We start from the raw sequence: 24,465 nt of genomic DNA, 5'->3' as shown, positions 1-24,465 counted from the left end.
TTCTGTAAATGACATTTTTAGAGCAAGTAGGAAAAATATATCTTGTTTAAGATATTGAAAGGGTACTTTCAAGATTATTCAATTTAGAGGGCAGCGGAAAAGAGACTCTGGCTAACGTGGGTTATAGATTCCCTGTATCTGTAGAGACAGCCTTAGCCTGTTCCTCTCTCTGTATCACTGGCAGAGGCACCAGGAAAATACTCTGGCTCTTGTATTCTCTTTTACTGTCACAAATGTTAATTCATCTGCTCCTCCCTTGCTCAGGGAAACAAAGCTGCATCTTATCCTTCCTGCTAACACCTCTTCAGATACTTGTGAGCTTGTGTTGATGCTCAGATGTTTTCCAAAGCAAGGTTTCTCTGTTGTCAGATGGCAGCATTGTTTCCCAAAGGAAATGACCAGCTCTCTCAGGGATATGTCAGGTTTGTCAGACCATAGAAACAGGACTTACAGGGACATGCTAGAGCATGGCAAATTGAGTAACTAAAGCAAAAAAAAAAAAAAAAAGCATTGTACAGATTGTACATGGGGGAGGTTCTGAGGATGCTTCAGAAGAGGGGTCTGCAGTATTTTCTGTCCTGTCGTTACCTCTGTGTTACCATACCACAAGAGACCACATCTCTGTTGCCAGGACAACAATGACGAACGGCATCCAGGACATCATCACACCGTCTCTGCAAGACCCAGCTGAGATGCTCTGGGAAGGGCTTATACAAGGAGATGAGCACCCCAGATTCCAGTTGTTTTAACGATCCTGTGCCCACTGCTATAGAACGAAACGGGTTGTGCAGAGTGTCTAAAGATGAGCCTGTGCAGAATCGGAGTTTGAGCAGAGGAGTGGGGTGAGGGCCTTCATTTGGAGATGAGAGGCTACTGAATTGTGAGCACTCTACCTGTCAGGGAGGAATTTAATTCGTGAGAAGGAAGCATCTATTACAGTCCTGCTCTGTGAGTATTGATCCAGATTGCATTTTACAGTGTCAGAGGAAAAGGGGGTTTATTGTCTGTTATTAACGGCAAGATTATGGGTTTTCTTCTTTTTCAGGGGAAACAATTTCCTTTGTTATCTAGCTCTTTTAATTTGCTTCACATAAAATCCACATGGCATTATTACCAGGTTTACATTCCTAGCTACTGAATCCTGCAGGATCCACACGCCAGTACCAGGGTTCATACTTCCTACATCTGAGATGTGCACACAAGCAGATCAGTGCTGGGATTTGCACTTGGAGCTGCAAGATCCAAACAGCAGTGCGCTAGTGCCAGCATTTATACTGCCAACCAATGAGTGCAGTAGACTCCAAAAACTGGAGTGTCTGGAGTCATGCTTCCAGCCTCTGTTATATAAATGTATTTGTTTGGGTCTCTTGAGATCAAAGAATTTATGCAACAAATACACCAGCTGTTGACTGGAATAAAGCAGAAAGGATTGCTATTGGTCTGCAGTAGCATGATCATAGAATCATAGAAATGTAGGACTAGAAGAGACCTCAAGAGGTCATCATATATCCAGCCCCCTATGCTGAGCCAAGAACAAGTAAACTTAGACCGTCCCTGACAGGATGATCATCATGGACAGGTTCATCCAACCTGTTCTTAAAAGCCTCCAGTGACAGGAATTCCCTTGGAAGTCTATTCCATTGCTTAACTGTCCTTACAGTTAAAACGATTTCCGTAATATCTAATCTAAATCTCCCTTGCTGCAAATTAAGTCAATTACTTCTTGGCCTACCTTCATGGGCATGGGAAACAATTGATCACTGTCCTCTTTATAACAGCCCTCAGTATATTTAAAGACTGTTATCAGGTCCCACCTTAGTCTTCTTTTCTCAGACTAAACCAGTGGTTCTCAAACTTTTGCATTGGTGACCCCTTTCACACAGCAAGACTCTGAGTGTGAACCCCTTATAAATATAAAAAATGTGTTTTTAATTTAACACTATTATAAATGTTGGAGGCAAAGTGTGGTTTGATGGTGGAGGCTGACAGCTCGCGACCCCCCATGTAATAACCTCATGACCCCCTGAGGGGTCACAACCCCCAGTTTGAGAACCCCTGGACTAAACATTCCCATTTTTTTAAACCTCTCCTCATAGGTCAAATGTTTTCTAAACATTTTATCATTTCTGTTGCTCTCCTCTGGACTCTGTCCAATTTGTCCACATTTTTCCTAAAATGGGGCTCCCAGAACTGGACACAGTACTCCAGCTGAGGCCGCACCAGTGTGGAGTAGAGCAGGACAGTTACCTCCCATGTCTTACATACAACACTCCTGTTAATTTGCGATCCACTACAACCCTCAATCCTTTTCTGCAGTACTACTATCTAGGCAGTTATTCTCCATTTTGAATAATTTATTTGATTTTTTTCCTTCCTAAGGGCTTGTTTTCATGCACAACACTACAACAGCGCAGCTGTACCAGAACTTCTCCCGTCGGCGTAGTTAATCCACCTCCATGAGCGGCAGTAGCTATGTTGGCAGGAGAAGCTATCCCGTCAACACAGCGCTGTCTACATGGAGGGTTAGGTCGGTATAACTATGTCGCTCAGGGCGGTGGGTGAACCACAGGCTTGGGGAGGCTAGCCCCCGGCATGGCCCACCCTTTCCACCTGAGGCCCTACCACTCCTGTCCCCATTCCCCTGCTGAAGCCTGGAGCCCCCCCCGTCTCCAGAGCACTGGGCAGGTGGCGCGTGGCACAGCCCTGGAATGCTGAATGGTGCAGCACCAGTGCCAGGCCCCTGGCCCAGCTCTGGGCAGCCCAAGCTATGAGCCACCCCAAGTCCCAGTTGCTTTCACCCCAGCAGGCTCCCCAAAAGAGAGGAGCAGCCTGCCTGGGCTGGGGCCAAGGACAGGCAGGAGGGGGCCTTGGGGCGGAGCGTGGGTGGGGCCATGCGGGGCTGTTTGGGAGCCACAGCCTTCTCCAGCCTATTGTATCTGCCACCCATGCCCCTTAGTGATATAGTTATAGTGATATACATCTGTAGGGTAGACTTGGCCTAAGTGAAGTACTTTGCCCCTGTCTTTATTGAATTTCATCTTTTTTGATTTCAGACCAATTTTCCAATTTGTCAAGGTTAATTTGAATTCTAATCCTGTCCCCCAAAGTGCTTGGAACCCCTCCCAGTTTGGGGTCATTTGCAAATTTGATAAGCGTATTCCCCACTCCATTATCCAAGTCTTTAATGAAAATATTGCAGAGTAGCATTCCCCAGAACTGACCCCTGTGATGCCCCAGTAGATACCCCTTCCCAGTTTGACAGAAAAACATTGGTAATTACTCTTAGAGTACAGTCTTTCAACCAATTTTGTACCCCCTGATAGTAATTTCATCTAGACCATATTTCTGTAGTTTGCTTATGAGAATGTCATGTGGGACTGTGTCAAAAGCATTACTAAAATCAAGAAATAGGAGGTCTACCACTTCCCCCCACCCACTAGGCCAGTAACCCCATAAGTAAGGTTACAAGTAACTCGAAAGTTGTGTCCTTTTCCAGTGGAAAGACTGTTATACTAGGGTTACCATATTTTCACAATCAAAAAAGAGGACACTGGGTGGGGGGGGGGTGAGGAGCCCCACTCTAGCCCCGCCCCTGCCCTGCCCCACCCCCATCCACTCCCTCCCACTTCCCACCCCCTGACTGCCCCCCTCAGAACCCCCAACCCCCCTGCTCCTTGTCCCCTGACTGCCCCCTCCTGAGAACCCCCCACCCTAACTGCCCCCTAGGACCCTACCTGTCCCCTGACTGCCCTGATCCTTATCCACACCCCCACCCCATATTCACACCCCCGCCCCCAGACAGACCCCCGGGACTCCCATGTCCTATCCAACTGCTCCCCACCCCCTGACAGGACCCCCAGAACTCCCAACCCATCCAACCCCCTCTGCGCCCTGCCTGCCTTGACCACTCTCCACACCCCCTCCCCCAGACTGACCCCCGGGACTCCCACGCCCTATCCAACCACTCCCCGCCCCCTGACAGGACCCCCAGAACACCTGACCCATCCAACCCCCTCTGCTCCCTGCCTGCCTCGACCCTTCTCCACACCCCTGGCCCCTGACAGCCCCCCCAGAACCTCCGACCCACCTAGCCCTCCCTGTCCCTGACTGTCCCAACCCCTCTCCACACCCCTGCCCCCCTAACAGCCCCCCTGAACTCCTGACCCATCCAACTCCCAATCCCTGTCCCCTGACCAGGGCCGGCTTTAGCAAAAGCCCAGGTATCGGGCTGCGCTCTGGCCGGAGCTTCGGCCGGGGTCGCGGGGCTTGGGGCCGGGTCGGAGGTGTTCGGCTGGGGGTGGGCTGGTGCACTCGGCTGGAACCGGGGCCGCCGCCCTGGGGCCCAAGCCGGGCTGGAGCCGCTGGGGCCGGGGCCGACACGCTCGGCCGGAACCGGGGCTGGTGCCCCGGGGCCCGAGCCGAGCCAGGCCGGAGCTGCTGGGGCTGGGGGTACTCGGCCAGCGCTGCTCGGCCGGGGCTGGGCCAGCACGTTCGGCCAGAACCAGGGACGGTGCCCCGGGGCCCGAGCCGAGCCGGGCCGGAGCCATTGAGGCCGGAGCCGCTGGGGCTGGGGCTGGGGCCGGGGCCGGGGCCGGGGGTGCTCGGCCTGCGCCGCTTGGCCGGGGCCGGGCCGGCGCGCTCGGCTGGAACCTGGACCAGTGCCCCGGGGCCCGGGCCGAGCCGGGCTGTAGCCGCATGGCCGGGGCCGGACTGGGCCACGCCGCGCCTCCCCGGAGCCCTCCTCCTCGCGTCCCCCCCACCCCAGCTTACCTGCTGCTGCCTGCCTGCCCCTGCTTGTTTTCAGACTTCCCGCAAACATCTGATTCGTGGGAAGCAGGGGAGCGGGAGGAGCAGCGGGGTGGAGCATTCAGGGGAGCGGAGGAGGGGGAAGGGAGCTGGGGGAGGGGTGGACAGCTGTGGGGCCAGGCGCTGTGCTAAGGCTGCAGGGAATGGGGGGAGCCGGGAAAGGGCTTTGACTACCGAGTGGTGCTTGGCCGCCGCTTTTCGGTCTATAAATAGCCGACCGGGGGGAAATCCTGGACATCTTTAGATTTTTAGAAATCCCCCCCAGATGGCTATTTAAAGAACGAAAAGCCGGACATGTCCGGGGAAGTCCGGACGTATGGTAGCCCTAGTTATGCAGAAATAGATCCATGCTTCTCCAGAAGAGCACACTGATTGTCACATACACGTGTATATGGAGTCAGGGAAGACATATCCAGTGTAAATAAAATTTAGGGATCTGTAAAGATCCCTGTTGTTGTAGAACATCTTAAATTTTATTTTTTTTCCTGTAAAATTAATAGAATCTAGCATTCTGCAAGAAGGACACACTGCTTCATTTAAAAAGGAAAAGAAACTAAAGAGAGCTAGTTCACTATGATGGTCTTGGAATCCCAATCATGCTGCAGTCTGCTTGGATGACAGCTAAAGGGTTTCCTGCTCACCCTCCAGCTGAAATTGGCATTTGTTCTGTTCCTTGGCCAGATGGCAGCAGTGGGGCATCTGTAGCTGTAATCTCATTAGGACTGTCGTTGTGTTGTGCTGCTGGCAAGGATTTAGGGTGACAGAAGATTCTGAAAGCATGCTTAGATATCACAGCTGAAGGACAATAGAATAATACATTCACACAAAAAAGAGTTGAAAGTATCACAGCCTATACAGATTATTTGGAAACATACAGGTTCCAATCCATCGGGAAAGCCAGATACTAACAGATCTACACAATCCAGCCACAAAAGGAAAATTTATGCACATAGCTTCTGTTAATGCTAATGGGAGTCACATGTGTAAATTCCCCACACAATGAGGGACAGAATACACCCCCTCACTGTGCAAATTGCATAAAGATGTGTCTGTGTGAATGTTGGCATGTGGGTATTGGTCTACTACAGTAGAATAATAGAAATCAGAAATGAATTATTCGTTCATTTGCCCACCCCACAGGAACCAGAGCAAGATGATTCCTTACACTATATTCTGTTTTGTCTATTTGTCAAGCAATGGAGCTTCCACCACTTCCTTTGAGAGATTATGCCAGCAAAAAGACCTCACCCTCAGGAGATTTTTCTGAGTCAGCTGAAAGTTCTTTTTACTCATATGTATCCCCTTACTTCTAACTACAATCCCTTGGAACATCCTAAACAGCTCCTCTCCCTTCTTGGGCTTCTACAAGTTTCAAATATTTGTCTCACTGTGGTAGTAGATATTATTCATATCTGTGTAATGCTAACAGTGGTTCCGATCCTTCAATGGGCTCTGCGTGGGTAGACCTTCTGCACTCGCACAGAACCCAGTACTGAAGTCAGTGAGGTGGCTCAGCATGATCAGTACTTGCAGGTCGAGCACTTAATAAATGTGTAGGAAGAAATGGTCTCTGTCCTAAGGAGCTTATAATCTAAAATGTTTTGCAGATGTCCTGGCTTGTGGGGGAGGAAGACATAACGTGGCTAAACACAATGCTTTAATGAAAAGCACTTTGCTGATGAATCCACAAATCAATTAGCAACAGCAAACATACCCACAGCACTTGAACCCCCATACAAAACAACATAGACAATATTTTCATGTGACTAGCCCTAAATTCCCAGGATCAACTAATCCCTTCAATATAAATCAACCTTGTCTATTTTCTAAGTCTTTTTTATTGCTCCCTCTCTAACTAAAGTGAAGCCTGAATGGAACACAGGTGGAGCTTTTCCTCTAGTTATGTCACTTGTCAAGCCCAATAAAAGGGCAAAGCAGACTACCTGCCCCCCCCCCCCCGAGATTTTACTAGATTTTAATATCCTAACTATACTGTTGAAGTAGTGAGGTCCTCACTAGCTGCTCTCAATCAGGCCTCGAGCTCTTTCCTAAAGAGAAATCCACCATGAGTAAGTAAGAGTATGAAGAAAAGTTTCAGGCTTGTTTAAGAATCCAGACCATTGCTGGTTATTTCCAGACAGTCATTACCAGTAGCAGGGGTTTAAAACCTGTCATATGTCCAGTTAAAGAAAGAGATAAAAGCAGTTCCCAAAAAAACAAAAAGGGGGTGGGGGAAACAATTAGTCTTTGCAGGCTCATGCCAAACTTTGTACAATTTTATTAGATTACAGAGTCCAAAACTCTAGATGACTTGCTGACCTTTCGTTACTTCCTCCCTAGTGTTTTCCAAGACATAATGGTTTAGTTACATTAATCTTTGCTTCTAAACCAGTCTTTCTAATTCTATTGGGGAGAAAAGGGCAATGCTTTCTAATTTCTATGTAATCCATGTACTAACTTCCTTTTCTGGTGTTGATGCTATTTTTGCTGTTAATGAAGTGGCTTCATCACCTGAACATGATTCACTCCCCTTGTATATTTATTTTGATTTGTTAAAAGCACCTATCCTATGTCTTTGGCTGCTCTAGCAATAATAAAAGTATACCAGCATATCCAAATCAAACATAAAAAGCAATGAACTATCAAGTCAAACCATCTGGACTATTCTACCTCTCCCCCATTATTCTGGACAGGAAGGAATATTTTGCCTTCCCCCACAGCCATTGTTTTTGTTGTCCACTCCAGTTTTTGTTGTAAACTGCTCTAGTTCCAGTCTCTGTTGTTACTCCTGACTTTCTGCAACAGCAGTGTGAAATTGGCATGTTTCTTATCAGTTTCTCAGTTGCCTGCAATTCTGAGTAGAGGCAGTGAAACTGATGAGTAACTTGTTCCTGACTAAAAGAACAGGAGTACTTGTGGCACCTTAGAGACTAACAAATTTATTAGAGCATAAGCATCCGAAGAAGTGGGCTGTAGTCCATGAAAGCTTATGCTCTAATAAATTTGTTAGTCTCTAAGGTGCCACAAGTACTCCTGTTCTTTTTGCGGATACAGACTAACACGGCTGCTACTCTGAAACCTTGTTCCTGACTGCGGCTGCTTGGGAAAGCTACAATCTCTGTCTCCATGTAGACTCTAGAAGACCACACTTCATTAGTTTATTTGGAAGTTTACTGTCCTAGCGAGAAGGGTTAGGAACATCATTTTTTTAAAATGAAAAGTTAAATTTTAGAGGAACTGATGGCCTGTTTTGTCTTCCCCCAATTTGCCAGAAAAGTTTTCTTCTTTTCTTTGGTGAGTGGATATGAAGATTTTTTTTTCAAACCTTGACTCCAAATTAATTTCAAATAACTTGATAGTGGTGCTCTTTTAATAGAGCATGACTAGCAATTTATTTGCTACTCTGCTTCAGCCCAATACTCTCAGATCTGTAGTTTCTTTAGTGTGTGAGGGGGGCGGTGTTTTGAGGGGGAGAATGGAAGCAGGGATTAAATACTGTAGCATAATTTATAAAGATTATAGCTATTAAAATGATTAGGTAATGAATAGCGTGCCTGATCAATGAAGATGCCAAATAGTTGGTGGCTTCAGCCTCATATTTTATGGGAGACTCAAGCATCATTGCATAGGAGTTCAGATTGTGCCTATCAAATCATTTCGCATATTAGAAAGACAAGGTGGGTGAGGTAATATCTTTTGTTGGACCAACTTCTGTTGGTGAAAGAGACAAGCTTTCGAGCTACACTGAGCTCTTCTGTGATTGTTTTGGTTTCACCCACATAGATAATGAGGCATTTAGTGCACTGGGTGAGGTACACCGCATGTTGTGATCAGGAGTGTTGGAACAATTTGTATAGTGGGGGTGCTGAAAGCCATTGAACCAAAATGTAAACCCTGTCTCTAACAGAAATCACTTCAACCCAGGGGGTGCTGGAGCATCCCCCGCACCCTTAGTTCCAGCATCTGTGGTAGTGATAGGCATGTGTAGGAGCCATGGATCTTAAAAGGTGTATTGTGGTGGGGAAGGTGTTGATCACTGCAGTGGAGATATGTCTGCAGGTTTTGCATCTGTACTTTTGGCAGGGTCTGGTGCTGCTTTGAGTTGGTGTGACCTGGTCTGTGAGGCGCTTGCTTCTGATAATCTGCTTGGAGAGGTTGGCAGGTTGTACGAAGGCCAAAAAAAGAGGTTCTGGGAAGATTTCTTTCAGAATGGGGTTTCCATTGAGTATGGGTTGAAGTTGTTTGATGATCTCCCATATGGTTTACACGGTGGGGTGGCAGGTGTGTGTGTGGTCAGAAGGCGTTTTATTTCTATATTGATGCAGGCTCTCAAGGTATTTGGGTGGCCTGTTCCATGATAGAATCTACTTCTCTGGTGGAGTGTCCTTGTTCAGTGAAGGCAATTTTGAGTGTGTTAAGGTGTATATCCTGGACTTCCTTCTTGGAGCATATTCTGTGGTATTTGAGTGCCTGGCTGTAGACAACATTTTTCTTGATGTGTTTTGGGTGGTTACTGGATCTACAAAGGAAAGTGTGGTGATCCATGGGTTTCCTGTACTGTATATAGTTGTCCATGTGATTCCACTGTTGAAGCTGATGGTCGTGTCCAGGACGTTGATGCTGATGTGGGAGTGTTCCAGAAAGAGTTTAATGGACATGTAGTGGTTGTTGAAGTGGTGAAAATCTATTAGGCAGTTTGTCATCTGTCCAGAAGATGAAAATATCATTGATATATCTCAGGTATATAATTGGTTTTGTGGTGCATTTCCTGAACCCCCTCCCCTCCCCGGTCTTCAAACAGCCCTACAACCTCTCCAAGCTGATCATTGGAAGCAAGCTCCCCACAGACCAAGAAACACCAACTCAAAGTGGCACCAGAACCTTTTAGAACAGATGCACAAACAGCAGACATTTCTCCACTGCTACAATGATTAACACCTCCCACAACACACCTTTCAAGATACATGGGTCCTATACATGCCTATCACAAATGTGGTGTACCTCATCCAGTTCACTAAATGCCCCAATAACAACTATGTGGGTGAAACCAGACAGTCTCTATGCTCTGGAATGAACTCTCACAGGAAAGTGATAAAAGACAAAATCATATCACATCACCTGTGGGTGAACACTTCTCATAAAGAGGTCAGATATAGAGTGATCAATCAGTCCTCATTCTCAAAGGAAACCTGCACATTTTCAAAAGACGAGTCTGGGAGCTTAAATTCATAACTCTGCTTGACAACAAAAATCATGGTCTTAATAAAGACACTGAATTTATGGTTAATTACAACAATCTGTAAGCCACTAGACCCCTTTTTTGTCCCATATTAACAGGCCACTTCATCTTGAATGGTCCCTTAGAATAAATGCTAACTACTGATGTTAAACAGTTTATTCCACCTTGTATTTAGCTGTGACACTTACTTAATACCTTTCCTAGACCTGAAGAAGAGCTCTGTGTCGCTCAAAAGCATCTCTCTCTCTCTCTCTCTCTCACCAACATCTGTTGGTCCAATAAAAGATATTACCTCACCCACTTTGTGTCCCTAATATCCTGGGACCAAAGTGGCTACATCAACACTGCATACATTTAGCATTTTGTTAGCTCGCTTGGTCATCTCTTGAACTGGACAAAACTTTATTGATGAGCACTGTCATTAACAGGCTGCAGCTGGCATACAAAACAGCAGCTACAGGAGTTTGTTGCTAGATCTGATTACATTCCATCCTTCAGCTTCACTTGTGTACTGGTTAGAAGTCATCAGGTCTCATAGTGGTTGCAGGGTACTGTTGATTTGTATGCATACTTTTATTACAACAAAACAACTGTTTATAAAGTGTCCCCTCATCAAGACACTCAGAGTTCTGTATAAAGAATAGGAGTACTTGTGGCACCTTAGAGACTAACAGATTTATTAGAGCATAAGCTTTCGTGGACTACAGCCCACTTCTTCTGTATGACATTCATAAAATAAGCAATACACACCATTAAATACATCCCAGTTAAGACCTCCTACAGGGCACCAATGTAAATTCAATGGCACTTAAAAATGAGCATTGCCTAAAGGAGATGACAGTTCTGCTTAATGGGGACATATTCAGGTGATATAATGGTGCTTTGGTGTTGTGTGTCAGTCTCATGCTGGCTTTGCTCTAATAGCACCTTCCAATTCCTCTATAGTTTATACATACAGAAAATGCATGCAACCCTCCAGCCCTGTCTGTTCCTTGCTCTTTGTATGGCAGCTAGATATGTTAAGCCACTGTGATGGGTATCTCACATCTCCCACTGGAGTTAACACAGGGCAGGAAACCTACTCTGTTCTTATCACGTTGCACATCACTTGCTCCATGTGCTTGTTTCATAACATGATGGGTTCTGCATTATTAAAATAGGGCCTAGACTAGAGTCTCTTCTCACTTACCTTGGTGTAAATCAGAAATCAGTTCACTGGAGTCAAGGGCGTTACCCTGGTGTGAAAAGAGAATCAGCCCCATAATATACTCTGTTAATAATTTCCTCTTTTTGAGTAGGAATGGACATTATGTGGTTCATCTTATTGAAGATTTTATTGAAGAAAACACTATTTAAAAACCTCACCACTTAAAAATGCAAGAAACAAAACCAATTCAGTGAGTCCAAATACAAGAATAAAGGAGAAAAGAGGTAGGTGGTTTGTCCCAGGTTACTGAGAGCTCCTAAAATCTAAGCACTGAGACTCTTTGTTGAAGTAAATAACTGAGCTTCATTGATAATATCTGCACTGTAGGAATATTCACATGGCACTGACTAAATTTCCATAGTTCTGTCCTTGAATGCTCTGGGATTCTTTGTGGGTTACAGCTTTTCTTTTATTTTCCAAAAGCTTGATCAAGAACTTGGAAGGGATGTCATCAGGACATTACAAGGGGAAAGGTATTAAATATGGGGCCAAAAGTGATCATCATAAAACCACATTTTTTTAAAAGGTTTAGGTTTATAAAAGTAGAGGGAGAGACTGAAATGTGTACCATGTGGGAGTGATCTCCACAAGTTATGCAATAAAAGCCATCCTAGATGCAAGTCTGCTATGATAAAGGGTGAACTAAAACAGCACAGTAAAAACTATGAATAAATCAAGGGTGTTCTCCAAAGGAATAAAAGGGGTGTTTGAATTGTGGGTGTCACTTATGGTGGAAAGGCTAAATCATGAAACCTAAAATACCCCATAGAGGCTAAGGCTCTCCTTACACTTCTTTAAATAATAGGAATTTATAATTACCCTGCCCTTCCAGTAATGATATTGTTAACTCCCTTGACCTGAGCAGTTAGGCAAAAGTGAGGATAGTGCAGGTTGTTTCCATTAGGAGAAAAATATGATGGAGTGAGGTATTTCTCTGAGGCAGTCCTGTTTATTTACAAAGAATGTCCAAAGTCCTGTTGCTCTGAACACAGTAGGAATGAAATAGCAGAAGATATTCTTTATTCACAGTTCCAAGCCTCTTTTCATCCAGCACTCCTTCCTAAAAGCTTTTCTCTTCCCTTTTTCTCAAGGTCACACTGTAAGTGCTTCTCCAGCTGCTGGGGGGGCGGGGGGGGGGGGGGAGAAGAGCGGTGAGGGTGTGGGTCTTCCTTGTTGCATTCTCTGTCTGCTTCTATAGTATTTCTACTCTTTTTGCCTTGGCAACAACTCCAGGAAAACCCCTCAGACCATATAGTTCACCTCCTTATATGTGGCCTGTGTTTTGGGTAGTGGCTTCCGATAGCTGAAACAATCTTTATTCCATGAAGGAGATTAATTTTTTGATATTAACCCTTACTGGAGGGTGGTGGTTATGCCCACCAGTTTCAATGAGCTTTCACCTAACCTCCAGCGTAATAATATTTACCAGTGGGAGACTGTTTTTCATATCCCCAGGGCTTGGGCTTTACAACAATTTGGGAACCTTCCCAGTAGGCTTAGGCCGCAGGTAAGATTATCCCGCTTTTACAGAGGGAGGAACTGAAGTAAACTTTTTGTGACTTGCCCAAAGCCACAGGTCAGTGACAAGCAGCCAGGGTGTGGGACTGAGGCATTCCTGGCTGCTGCTCCTACGCCTAACGCCCTCCCTCAGCTTGTGTGCTGCTTGCTTGGTTGCTGCCCTCCCACCCCAGAGCGAGCTCGAGGTCTTTTGTGAAGTGTTTAAGGATCTTGAGGCTGAACCTGACCCGAGGGGTGTCACCCCGGGGTGGAGAACAGCCCTGAGCTCTCTGCTGAACCGGGGAGGGGGAGATGTCACCCCCAGCCTTTAAAAGTGGCACCCTGCGCTAGCGGGCTGCCCCGTGCCACGGATAGTCCCTGGGACGTTTCCAGACACCTGGATTCCTGTCACCTGTATCTACGCTAACTTCATGTTACGGCCCAACAACGCGCACTGGCCCTTTAAATCTCTACCGCATTGGCCAGCTGCAAGGGTTTGATCTTGCTTCCTTCTGTCCTATTGGTCAGCCGGGCTCTCACCCGCCCTCCGGTCTCCACATCGCAGCCAATCGCTGCCATCGAGTTTTGTAACCGACTTCGGAGCGTACCATTACTCCTTCCCAGAGGAGTGGCGGGAGCGGGTATCTTTTGCTACCCCCCCTCCCCCTTCGCTTTTCATTGGCCTGGCAGCTGGAGGAGCCGATGTCCACCTTCCACCCCCGCCGTGGGCAGAGTAACCCGGGTGGCTCCCTCTAGGGCGGAGAGGAGGCGCTGCCAAGGGGCCAGTCGCAGCGCCGCCGCCGCTCCACGGGACCGGAGCGCAGAGCCCGCCCGCAGGGAGGAGAAGCGGGGCTGGGCGATGGACCCGCCGCACATGGCTTAGCGCGGGGAGCCCGGGAGCGGCATGAGGCAAGTGGGACAGATCCCCAGGGACCCCCCGCCCGGCCACGGGATCGGCTGCTCCCGGGGGCCGGGAGCCGGGCTGGCAGCTCCCGCTTCCCCCCCTGGAGCCGCGCTGGCACCATCGCTCCCTTCCCCTACTGCCCCCGGGGAGCTGGGCTGGCACGATCCGGGCGGGCTGGCACTTCCCGCTGCCCCCCGAGCCGGGCTGGTGCCCCCAGGGGCCGCGATCCGGGCTGGCGCCCCCCGCTCCCGTGGCAGGCTGGGAAGCTGCGCCTGCCGGTGAGTGCGGGCGGGCAGGTGGGGTCTCCCTGCCCCGGCGGATCGGACTCGGAGAAAGCGGCTGGAGGCTCCCGCCTGTGCTGCTCCCGCCGGGGGCGACGGCGATAGCGCTGCCTGCAGCCAGGCTCCGCGCTCCCGCAGTGCGTTGGCATGTGCCTGGCTGCGGAGCTGGCACCGGCCGCAGGGGCGCGTTGGCCGCTGGCGCACGGCTCCGCCGAGGGCGGCAATGCAGCAGCAGCGCCCGCCCGCCCTTGGAGAAGGCGCCGCGCAGGGCAAGTGTTTACCGGGCGGCTCGCGGTGTGGGACCCGGCAGGAAAACCGGGACCTGCCCTGCCCCAGTGCCTTGGGGGATCCGGGCTGCCAGGTGCCGGGGGAGGTTCCGTCATCGCCTGCTCCCAGCGCCGACCGGCTGGCGCGGATCCGAGCCCCAGCTCCCTTTCCCTGCCAGTTTCAGGGACCTGTGTGCCTGTAGGGGGTCTGAATAAAACCATATTGGGAAATGGCCCAACCCAGCGGGCAGGCCACTGAGAGAATAGCCTGCGGGGAGGGGGAAATGCACTCCCAGTTCATCCCAGCAGAAGGTCTCAGGGCCCAGTTCATGCTCTTGAGTGTGGGCAGCCTGTCCAGCTTATGGTGGTTTGCTTGTGTCATTAATCTGGAACGAAAGAACTCCTGAAATTGCCTTGTGATCAGTGGTTGTGCTTAACACCGACTCCTTCACCTGGTTACTCAGCTCAAACTATAGGGAGGATGAGGCCATAATGTTTTAATGGTCAGGAGATGCTTGCTTGGAGCCCTGCCCATAGATGTGGAGGGGGACCTTCTTGATTTACAAGCTTGTGCAGATTTGTTCAATACTATCCCACTTGCCTGATATTCTTGTATTTCGGAGGGAGGGAAACTGAAGGCGATCATGATTATATTTGTCCTTACATGGGTACAAATTTTGTGGCTACAGGTTAACTCTGGAGAAGGAGTTGGGGAAGAAACACTACTTTGTTCTGCCAATTCATTGTGGGAGAAATCTTTGAAGAGCATTGTTTTGTTAGTGGACCAAGGGCTTCCAGTGGGATGCAGTATATCTATCCCCTTAGGGCTATCCAAATGTCGTCCTGTTGGACAGGCACAATATATTATAGGGCACTTCCAAGATTAACAAACAGGTTTACTTTTTGTGGTGTATGTATGGATTCTCAGGTAGATGCCTCCTTCTCTGGCGTGCTCCACCCTATTATCACCTTTATGACTAATGCAGGTTTATTATAGTGATTGCATTCTAATCTACAGCACACAAGTATTTCAGTAGTGTCTGTTACACTGCTATGGAGCTGTTTCAGGGTATAAAACCCAGTTTCTAATATTACATTTTCTCTGGTTAGAAGTTTGAATTTTGTGGGCTGTTGGCACAGGATACTAGTTGTAATATTATTTTTAACAAATACATGTTTGAAAGTTTACTTCTGCGCAAGCAGTTTTTTTTCTGTAACTATAAGGTATATTAATGTATTTCCATTGTATTTCCATTCTTTAAAGCCACAGAATGAAACTATCTCTTATTTCATCCAGAGACCCATTTAATGTTGGTACTATGGATTGAAAATGCCTTGTACTTGCCCAAAGGGAACACAGGTATTACCAGAGGCAGCTCTTGTGGTCTCTTCTGCTAGCTTGGTCTATCACTTTAAGAAGCATCATTTACTTTGGTAACACACAAAGTAAATTAAATATTTGGCTGAAAATCCTGTTCTTCAATTGTAGACTTCACTGTGTTTAGACTTCTATATTATTCCCCACTTATAAAAACAGCTGAGAGAACATTATGCAAAACTTAGCTATGCAGTAGTTTGGAAATTCTCAGCTAAGGTTGTCAATGAATATTAACTTTTAGTTTGTTTAGTAATTGAAAAGGAAACTGTAAAAAGGAACACTCAAGTTAAAAACTGTACTGTATATTCAAACAGCTTTTTTTACGTGTTACAAGAACACTTGACATTATTAAAATGGAAAGAAATTTAAAAATCCAATTTATTTTTCACTACTGATGTTGTTAATTTATACGTCAGCATTTCCCTCAGCTTGAAGAAGGAAAATCAGTGAAGCCAGTTTCATTGTTTATTTTCACTAACACCTTCCAGTGTTGTGCTTGGGTTTCAAATCCTGCAAGGGCACATGTATATGTTAAAAATAACTTTCCATGGGAACTAATATTTTTTTAGATCATGGGAGTATTTCTGTTGGACTTATGTTTTGTACAAATTTGTTTGCACAAAAGGTACACTTGGAGTCAAATTAAAGGGACACTGTCAACTCCAATCTAGCCCCCAAAAAATCCACTACACATTCATCCTCAGCTCCAAGTGAAGATTTCACACTGTAGTCAGAAACTGGACACTTAAAATATATTTAGTTTGCATTTTCAGAATTGCAGCTTTCTAAAGCACTTATCTTCAAGAAACAGATGAACTCAGACCTATTTAATAATTATGTTAATTGGTTCTCTAGAATACTATAGTTGAAATACACAAATAGACTTGTAGTTAATTCTAAAATCTTTGTTTATTTTACAGTTGAATAAAAAAGTTAAAAGAACAAATGCCAAATTGCCCTATAACAACTAGGTACATACCCCAAGTAACTAAGTTATATTTCACATATATCATTAGTTCATAATTTGGAATTCAAATATATTAAAACTTGACTCTGAATTACAATACATTTGACTACAGATCCTGTTCATAACTAACCCCTGTGTTTGTTGCCTTTGTGAGCAGTATGTAATTGAATATATTTGGTGCAAACCTAGGCACAAATGAGTGAGGTCAGGATGACATTCAATCCTAAACTTCCCTGCCTCATGTGGGTTTCAAACATTCCTTTTAGTGTGCTTGTTTTAATCTTTTTCTTCCTAAACTCTGAGTTTTACAAACATGTATCACTGGAGAAATTTTAGTTTTTATGCAAGTCCCTTTTGATGAAGACTAGAAAATTGTTACTTGTGTTGTGAGAAGGTTTGAGGAGTTGTAAAACAAATGGTAATGCAGAGCAGATGTTGGATTTTCTGTTTAGAGAGTTTCCTATTTGTTGTGACAGATATGACCAGAGAACAGTTGTGTTGAGTGTTCCTGACTTCTTTCAGGATTTTAAAATATTTTTCTAGCACATTGTGATAATCATACACATTAATTTACCTAATCAAGTTGTGATGTTACTGTCTCACTTGTCTATGCTTCTGCTGTCCTGCAAATATTCATTTAGTTCAATTGCTTGGGGTCGCTCTGTAAATAGGATATCTCCATTTATTTATTATTAAATCCTAGAACTGGGAGGAACCTTGAAAGGTTATCGAGTCCAGCCCCCTGCCTTCACTAGCAGGACCAAGTACTGATTTTGCCCCAGATCCCTAAGTGGGCCCCCCTCAAGGATTGAACTCACAACCCTGGGTTTAGCAGGCCAGTGCTCAAACCACTGAGCTATCCCTCTGTAGCTGTATCTAGAACAGGGGTTGGCAAACTTTTTGGCCTGAGGCCAGATCGGGGTTCCAAAACTATATGGAGGGCTGTGTAGGGAAGGCTGTGCCTCCCCAAACAGCCTGGCCCTGCCCCCTCCCACTTCCTGCCCCCCTCAGAACCCCCGACCCATCCAACCCCCCCCCCCCTTGTCCTCTGACTGCCCCCTCCTGGGACCCCCCGCCCCAACCGCCCCCTATCCAACCCCCCTGCTCTCTGTCCCCTGACTGCCCCGACCCCAATCTACACCCCCACCCCCTGTCCCCTGACTGCCCCCCGGGACAGTCTGCTCCTTATCTAACCCCCCGCCCCCTTACCATGCCGCTCAGAGCACCAGGATTGGCAGCTGTGCTGCCCGGCTGGAGCCCGCCCTGCTGCCCAGAGGGCTGGCGGTGCAGCGAGCTGAGGCTGTGGGGGAAGGGCAACAGCAGGGCTGGGAGCTCAAGGGCCGGGCAGGACGGTCCTGCGGACCGTAGTTTGCCCACCTCTGATCTAGAGCCACATTAATAGTGGGACTAGATCACTACTTTCTGGGTGGTTAGGAAAATCTCTTGCATAAATTTTGATAGTTATAGGGTGTTATTTATTGGGTGTGTGTAACTGACCAATAGTGCACCTCCATTGGTGGTAGCAGCAGTGGCAGCTGTGACATAGACTGGACTGAGGCATTTTGATCACCATGTCATATATAACACTGATAACAGTGGTCAAAACATGTTTTTACAGTGAAGTTTCCACTGCTGCTGCTATGAGCCCACCTTTTGCCAGTGGGGACATAGCTTAGCAGTCTACTCACCCAAGTCTAAAAGGAAGAGGATTTTCCTGGGTGACTGCAATCCACTTCTGTTGAAGTGGAAAGAATTTAAGCTTTCATTTACAGAGAAAAAAATGTCTCCAGCTCTTATATTTGATGGTTAATTCTCTTACGTTCGCTGAATGTAAATCAGTGCAGTGTTGTCTTCACAAGTCTGCACATAGCACCAGACAGTACCAGTGCCTAGGTGACTTGCTAGGAAGCAGCAGAGTGAAATTAAGAAAAACGTTTGGTTTTAGAGTTGCAATTCAGAACATTCTGGTCAGTAGCAAAACTATAAAAAAAAATTGGGTCAGTTTCATTATGCTGCTGTTGGGGAAAAGCTGTGATCAGCAGCTAGAGTTATTTACTGGGGTTGGGGATGAGGACTCAAAACAATGGAGGCAAGGTGAGAACTAGGTTTGCATAGACATTTCATTACCACCATCATTCCTTTCAGCAGACAGGTTTGGGGTGAGTGGGAAACAGAGAAGGAGCTCTCCTTCCATGCAGAACACTGTCATGATAACAGCTGTTTTCATGTTGCCTCTTCTGTCTCTAACAAGTCTCTAGCTGGAACAACAGAGATGTTGTGATGCTTTGTTACTGTTTGGGTACTTGGTAAGGAGGACTACCGGAGTGGGGAGAGATATAGGTAAAAGGAAAAAGGGAATAAATTGTAGGGTGGAAACTTTATTTCAAAGACAAAAGTTTTAATAATCAAATGGTGATAATTGGATTTGGTAGCAAAAAGAAACCGAGAAGCAATCTTTCCTTTCGTCTCTAAAATCTTGGCATTATCTCCATTTGAAAGTATTGGGTAGGGTTGTGGGCATCAACCCTAATAGGTACATGAAATTAAAGCTCTAGCTTTCCTTAGAAAGTACTTGCTTAATAATATTGGTATTCAGATGCTTTAAAGTGGAATATTTCATTGAGACAAGAAGGATGTTGGTTGATGGATTTCATACCTTTGCTGCTCTACTATGGCTGGACATATTATTCTGCATGCTCCAGTCAGCAAAGCAGTTGAATTAAATAGAAAAAGCTAGAAACTTAATTTCATTTCTGTGGGAGGGGATCAAAGAAGCAGTGGAAATTGTGGAAAAATCTCGTCAGCATGATCCCTGTCACTCAAGCCCATAACCTGGTCATCGTCTTCAATTCGACCCTTTCTCTAGAGCCTCACATTCAGGCTGTGCCTGAATCTTGCCAATTTTTTATGCATAACATCTCTAAGACACAGCCTTTCCTATCCATCCACACAGCTAAAACTCTCGTCTAGGCTGCCATCATCGCTCGTCTCGATTATTGTAACATCCTTCTCACTACCCTGGACTAATCCCATCTTGCCCTGCTCAGACCCATTCAAAACGCTGCTGCAAAAATAATTATCCTAGCTCCTGGCTTTGACCATGTCAGTATCACCTCCTCTCTTTGCATCCTTCCACTGGTTCCCCTTCTCTATTACATCAGACTTAAGCTAGTGGTCTTAAATTTGCAGATGATACAAAATTACTCAAGAGAAGACCAAAGCTGACTATGAAGCGTTACAAAGGAATTTCTATAAACTGGATGACAGGTAAACAAAATGGCTGATGAAAGTCCATGTTGATAACTGTGAAATTGGAAAACATAATCACAACTATACCTACAAAATGATGGGCCTAAATTAGCTGTTTCCACTCAGGAAAGAGATCTTAGTCATGTGGATAGTTCTCTGAAAACATCCACTCAATGTGCAGCGGCAAAAAAATAGAGCTAACAATGTTAGGAATCATTAGGGAACATAAGAACGGTTATACTGGGTCAGACCAAAGGTCCACCTAGCCCAGTATCCTGTCTTCTGATAGTGGCCAATGCCAGGTGCCCCCAGAGGGAATGAACAGATAAACATCAAGTGATCCATTCCCAGTTGCTCATTTCCCAGCGTCTGGCAAACAGAGGGTAGGGACACCATCCCTGCCCAGCCTGGCTAATAGCCATTGATGGACCTATCCTCCATGAATTTATTTAGTTCTTTTTTTTAATCTTATAACCATGTTATAGTCTTGGCCTTCATGACTCTTCTCTGGGAAAGAGTTCCACAGGTTGACTGTGCGCTGTGTGAAGAAATACTTCCTTTTGTTTGTTTTTAAACCTGCTGCCTATTAATTTCATTTGGTGCCCCTTAGTTCTTGTGTTATGAGAAGGAATAAATAACACTTCCTTGTTTATTTTCTCCACACCAGTCATGATTTTATAGACCTCTATCATATCCCCCTTTAGGAGTCTCTTTTCTAAGCTGAAAAGTCCCAATCTTATTAATCTCTCCTCATATGGAGGCCGTTCCACACCTCTAATCATTTTTGTAAAGGGATAGATAAGACAGAAAATATCATAATGCCACTATTTAAATCTAGGGAACACCCATCCCTTGAATACTGTGTGCAGTTCTGGTCTCCCCATCTCAAAAAAGATATATTAGAATTGGTAAAAGTACAGAGAAGGACAACAAAAATGATTTAGAGATGTGGAACAGTTTCCCCATGAAGACAGATTTAAAAGACTAGAAGTGTCCAACTTAGAAAAAAGATGACTAAGGGGGGATATGATAGAGTGGAGAAAGTGATTAAGGAGAAACTGGATATGATAGTGGAAAGGGGATATACTAGTGTGGTGTGGAGAAAGTGATTTAGGAAGTGTTATTTATCTCTTATAATACAAGAACCAGGGGTCACCAATGAAATTAATAGACAGCAGGTTTAAAACAAACAAAAGGAATTCCTTTTTATACAATAGAGTCAACTGGTGGAACTTATTGCCACAGGATGCTGTGAAAGCCAAAAGTATAACCGTTCAAAAAAGAATTGGATAAGTTCATGGATGATAGGTCCGTGAATGGCTGTTAGGGCTTGTCTTGTGTTGACACAGCCTTGTCGCTAAAAGTCAGCGTGTGTAAACGCTCTTTGTTGGCACTTTTGCAGACAAAATACTTCCAGCCTCGCAAGCGGCGTTAGCTTTGTTGGCTCACAGGCCATATGAAACTGTCACTTGTGTTGGCAAAACTTTTGTCTTTTGCAGGGGGGGCTTTTTTAAGTACTTGTGAAAGACAAAAGTTTTGTGGACAACTTCGTGGTGTAGACATACCCTTAGCCAAGGTGGTCAGGGATGCCATCCCATGCTCTGGGTGTTCCTAGGCGTCCCTGACTGCCAGAAGCTGGGAGTGGACAATAGGGGATGGATCACTTGATAATTACCCTGTTCTGTTCATTCCCTCTGAAGCATCTGGCTGCTAAGTGACTGCTAAGTACTTAGGGTGGGTAATAGAAGAAACCCTGTAGTAGTATTTTGACTCGCCCCTCCCATAACTTTCTAAATCACAAATTACTTAAGCATATAGTTCCCCCCCCCTTTTTTTTGCATGTAAGTTGTCTATAATAGACTCTATGGGGGGTGGGCAGGGGGGGAGTGGGGATCTCCCACTGAAGTATGAACATAGACAGGGCACCAGCATTTTTATCACCACATCTAACTGTTCCACTCTAGATGTCAGATGGATAAAAATGCCAATGACCACCTGATTCCTATCTACAGTAGCACCTCCACCTTTTGTATCCTCATTGGAGTGTCACTAGCTGTAATGGAATGACTGGAGACTTTATAAAACAGTCTAGTGTGGACAAGGTCTATATGTGTGAGGTTCTGCACTTGTGTAGTCACTGAGAAATCTCTTCTCCTTTGAAGCTATCTGAAAATGAATAGTGTAAACCCTGGCGTGCTTCTGTGGGGTACTTGCTACTTGTATACAGTAGTGAATTTTCCCATCCCTTTCGTCTCGTCAGTGAACTAGGAAAAAAGCCTCAAAGCTGTGATAATCAATTGGTCAAATTCTAATCAATTTAAAAACTGATGCTAAGGAAAGAGGTGTAAGTTTTGGGTGTAGAGCAGCCTGTCCTCCTCATATCCGGGATCTGCTCTGGCTGTTGCAGCTTATGGTCTTGTGACTGGGGGGTGGGGGGCAGCAGAGGAGGTGAGAATTCTCATCTCTTCAGTTTGCTGAGGTAGGGATCTTCATGGGATGGATTGCTGTTCAGTGAGTGATGGAGACAGGTGTTTGGCTAGGACCTTTACTTTTCACAGCCAAGTGGCAGAATGTTTTCACTGATCTCCCCCCTCCTCTCCCACCTTCCCTCCCCCCCCCCCCCCCGGGAAGATTATTTCTCTTGTAACAAAACAGACAGAGATGGTGGAAGTCGGGAGGTTATTTAAATCTGGTTTATTAAAACTTGTGCTAGATTTGCTGTCCTCTGACATAGAGCAGTGGGGGACAAGGGAAGGGTAAGTGGAGTTTCCAGAAGCATGGAGTGCTGGAGTCTCTCCACTTACTGAGCAAGGGAGGGTCAGTTGGCCTCCCTATAGAAACTTCTTCAAATAGTATTGTATTTTATTGCTTATAAAATGAGTCTGACATTACGTGTAATGTGAGCAGGGAGTGGCCAGGCAGAGCAGGGCTGCTGGTGTCACTGGGGTGTGTGGGGAAGGACTTTCAGTGATACTTGTCCTGATGCCTGGCAGGACCTACTTTCTCCAGCAGCATGGCTTTCACCAGGTTTCTTACCCTGTGTGTGTAAAAATGCAGGAGAACCTACAAGGTTGCAGGGTGCTATTACAAGTGCCTAGAGGCCCCAGCCAGGATCAGAGCCTTATTCTGCTAGGGTGCTGTACAAACACACTATAAGAACATAAGAGTGGCCTTACGGGGTCAGACCAAAGGTCCATCTAGCCCAGTATCCTGTCTTCCAACAGTGGCCAATGCCAGCTGACCGAGAGGAAATTAACAGAACAGGTAATCATCAAGCGATCCATCCCGTCACCAATTCCCAGCTTCTGGCAACCAGGTTAGGGATACCATCCCTGTCCATCTTTGGTAATAGCCGTTGATTGACCTATCCTCCATGAATTTATCTAGTTCTTTTTTTAACCCTGTTATAGTCTTGGCCTTCATAACATCCTCTGGCAAAGAGTTCCATAGGTTGACTGCGTTGTGTGAAGAAATACTTCCTTTTGTTTGTTTTAAACCTTCTGCCTATTAATTTCATTTGGTGGCCCCTAGTTCTTGTGTTGTGAGAAGGAGTAAATAACTCTTCCTTATTTACTTTCTCCACACCAGTCATGATTTTATAGACCTCTATCATATTCCCCCTTACGCATCTCTTTTCCAAACTGAAAAGTCCCAGTTTTATTAATCTCTCCTCAGATGGAACCCGTTCCAGACCCTAATCATTTTTGTTGCCCTTTTCTGAACCTTTTCCAAGTCCAAAATATCTTTTTTTGTGATGGGACAACCATATCTGCATGCAGTATTCAAGATGTGGGCATACCATGGATTTATATAGAGGCAATATGATATTTTCTGTCTTATTATCTATCCCTTTCTTAATGATTCTGTGGCAGGGTGCTGCAGGGGAAGCCCTAATCTGCTCCTGCCACTTCAGTCCCAAGCTGTGGAAATGGGTTGAGGCTGGGCCACTGGCTAGGACTGGCAGGTATGGCCAGTTTCCAGGCCAGCCTCGTTAATGGGCTCAAAGCTTGGGAGGAAGTGATTCGTGGGGGGACATGGAGACCAGGAAGGGAGGGTAGGCTCAGAAGGAGCCAGGAGCCTGCTACCCTGTTGCCACTGAGGCCGGTGCTAGGCCAAACCTGTAAATAGTTGGAGCTTGGTGGTGGGGTCTGGATACAGGAATAAAGAGCGTGGACGTTGCACCAGCTTGAAGTGGTCCTGACTCACTGGGGAGGGGGACTGGGAGGCTGAACCTAGCAGGGCGCAGTGAGCACGCTGTTACAGATTCCCAACGTTATATTTGCTTTTTTGACTGCTGTTCTCAGAGAACTATCCACAATGACTCCAAGATCTCTTTCTTGAGTGGTAACAGTCAATTAAGACCCCATCATTTTATATGTATAGTTGGGATTAGGTTTTCCAATGTGCATTACTTTGCATTTATCAATATTGATTTTCATCTGCCATTTTGTTGCCTAGTCACCCAGTTTGGCCTGGGACTTAACTATCTTGAGCAATTTTGTATCATCTGCAAATTTTGCCACTTCACTGTTTTCCCCCGTTTTCCAGATCATTTATGAATATATTGAAAAGGACTGGGTCCAGTACAGACCCCTGGGGGACACCACTCTACCTCTCTCCATTCTAAAATGTTTCATGTATTTTAACCAGTTACCAATCCATGAGAGGATC

At 45.9% G+C, this 24,465-nt stretch overlaps 1 protein-coding gene across 49 annotated transcripts in view; it reads left to right on the top strand.

Moving 5' to 3' along the window:
* The first annotated feature begins 605 nt into the window (after window positions 1-605).
* MICAL3 (microtubule associated monooxygenase, calponin and LIM domain containing 3) overlaps window positions 606-24,465 on the top strand; it is a 261,805-nt gene continuing 237,945 nt past the window's right edge. For 9 of the 49 annotated variants that reach the window (XM_065583053.1, XM_065583032.1, XM_065583042.1 and 6 more), the window contains exon 1: window positions 13,390-13,658. The gene's annotated coding sequence lies outside the window, so the exon portion shown is untranslated. Of the gene's footprint in view, window positions 949-13,379; window positions 13,659-24,465 lie in introns of those variants that run through there. The other 40 variants (XR_010598281.1, XR_010598280.1, XM_065583134.1 and 37 more) reach the window with 14 other exon arrangements.

The sequence above is a fragment of the Chrysemys picta genome, chromosome 1 (genome assembly GCF_011386835.1).
Source record: "Chrysemys picta bellii isolate R12L10 chromosome 1, ASM1138683v2, whole genome shotgun sequence".
Taxonomy (NCBI): domain Eukaryota; kingdom Metazoa; phylum Chordata; order Testudines; family Emydidae; genus Chrysemys; species Chrysemys picta.
The sequence above is the reverse complement of the archived record's forward strand: the minus strand, read 5'-3'. Positions and strand labels throughout refer to the sequence as shown.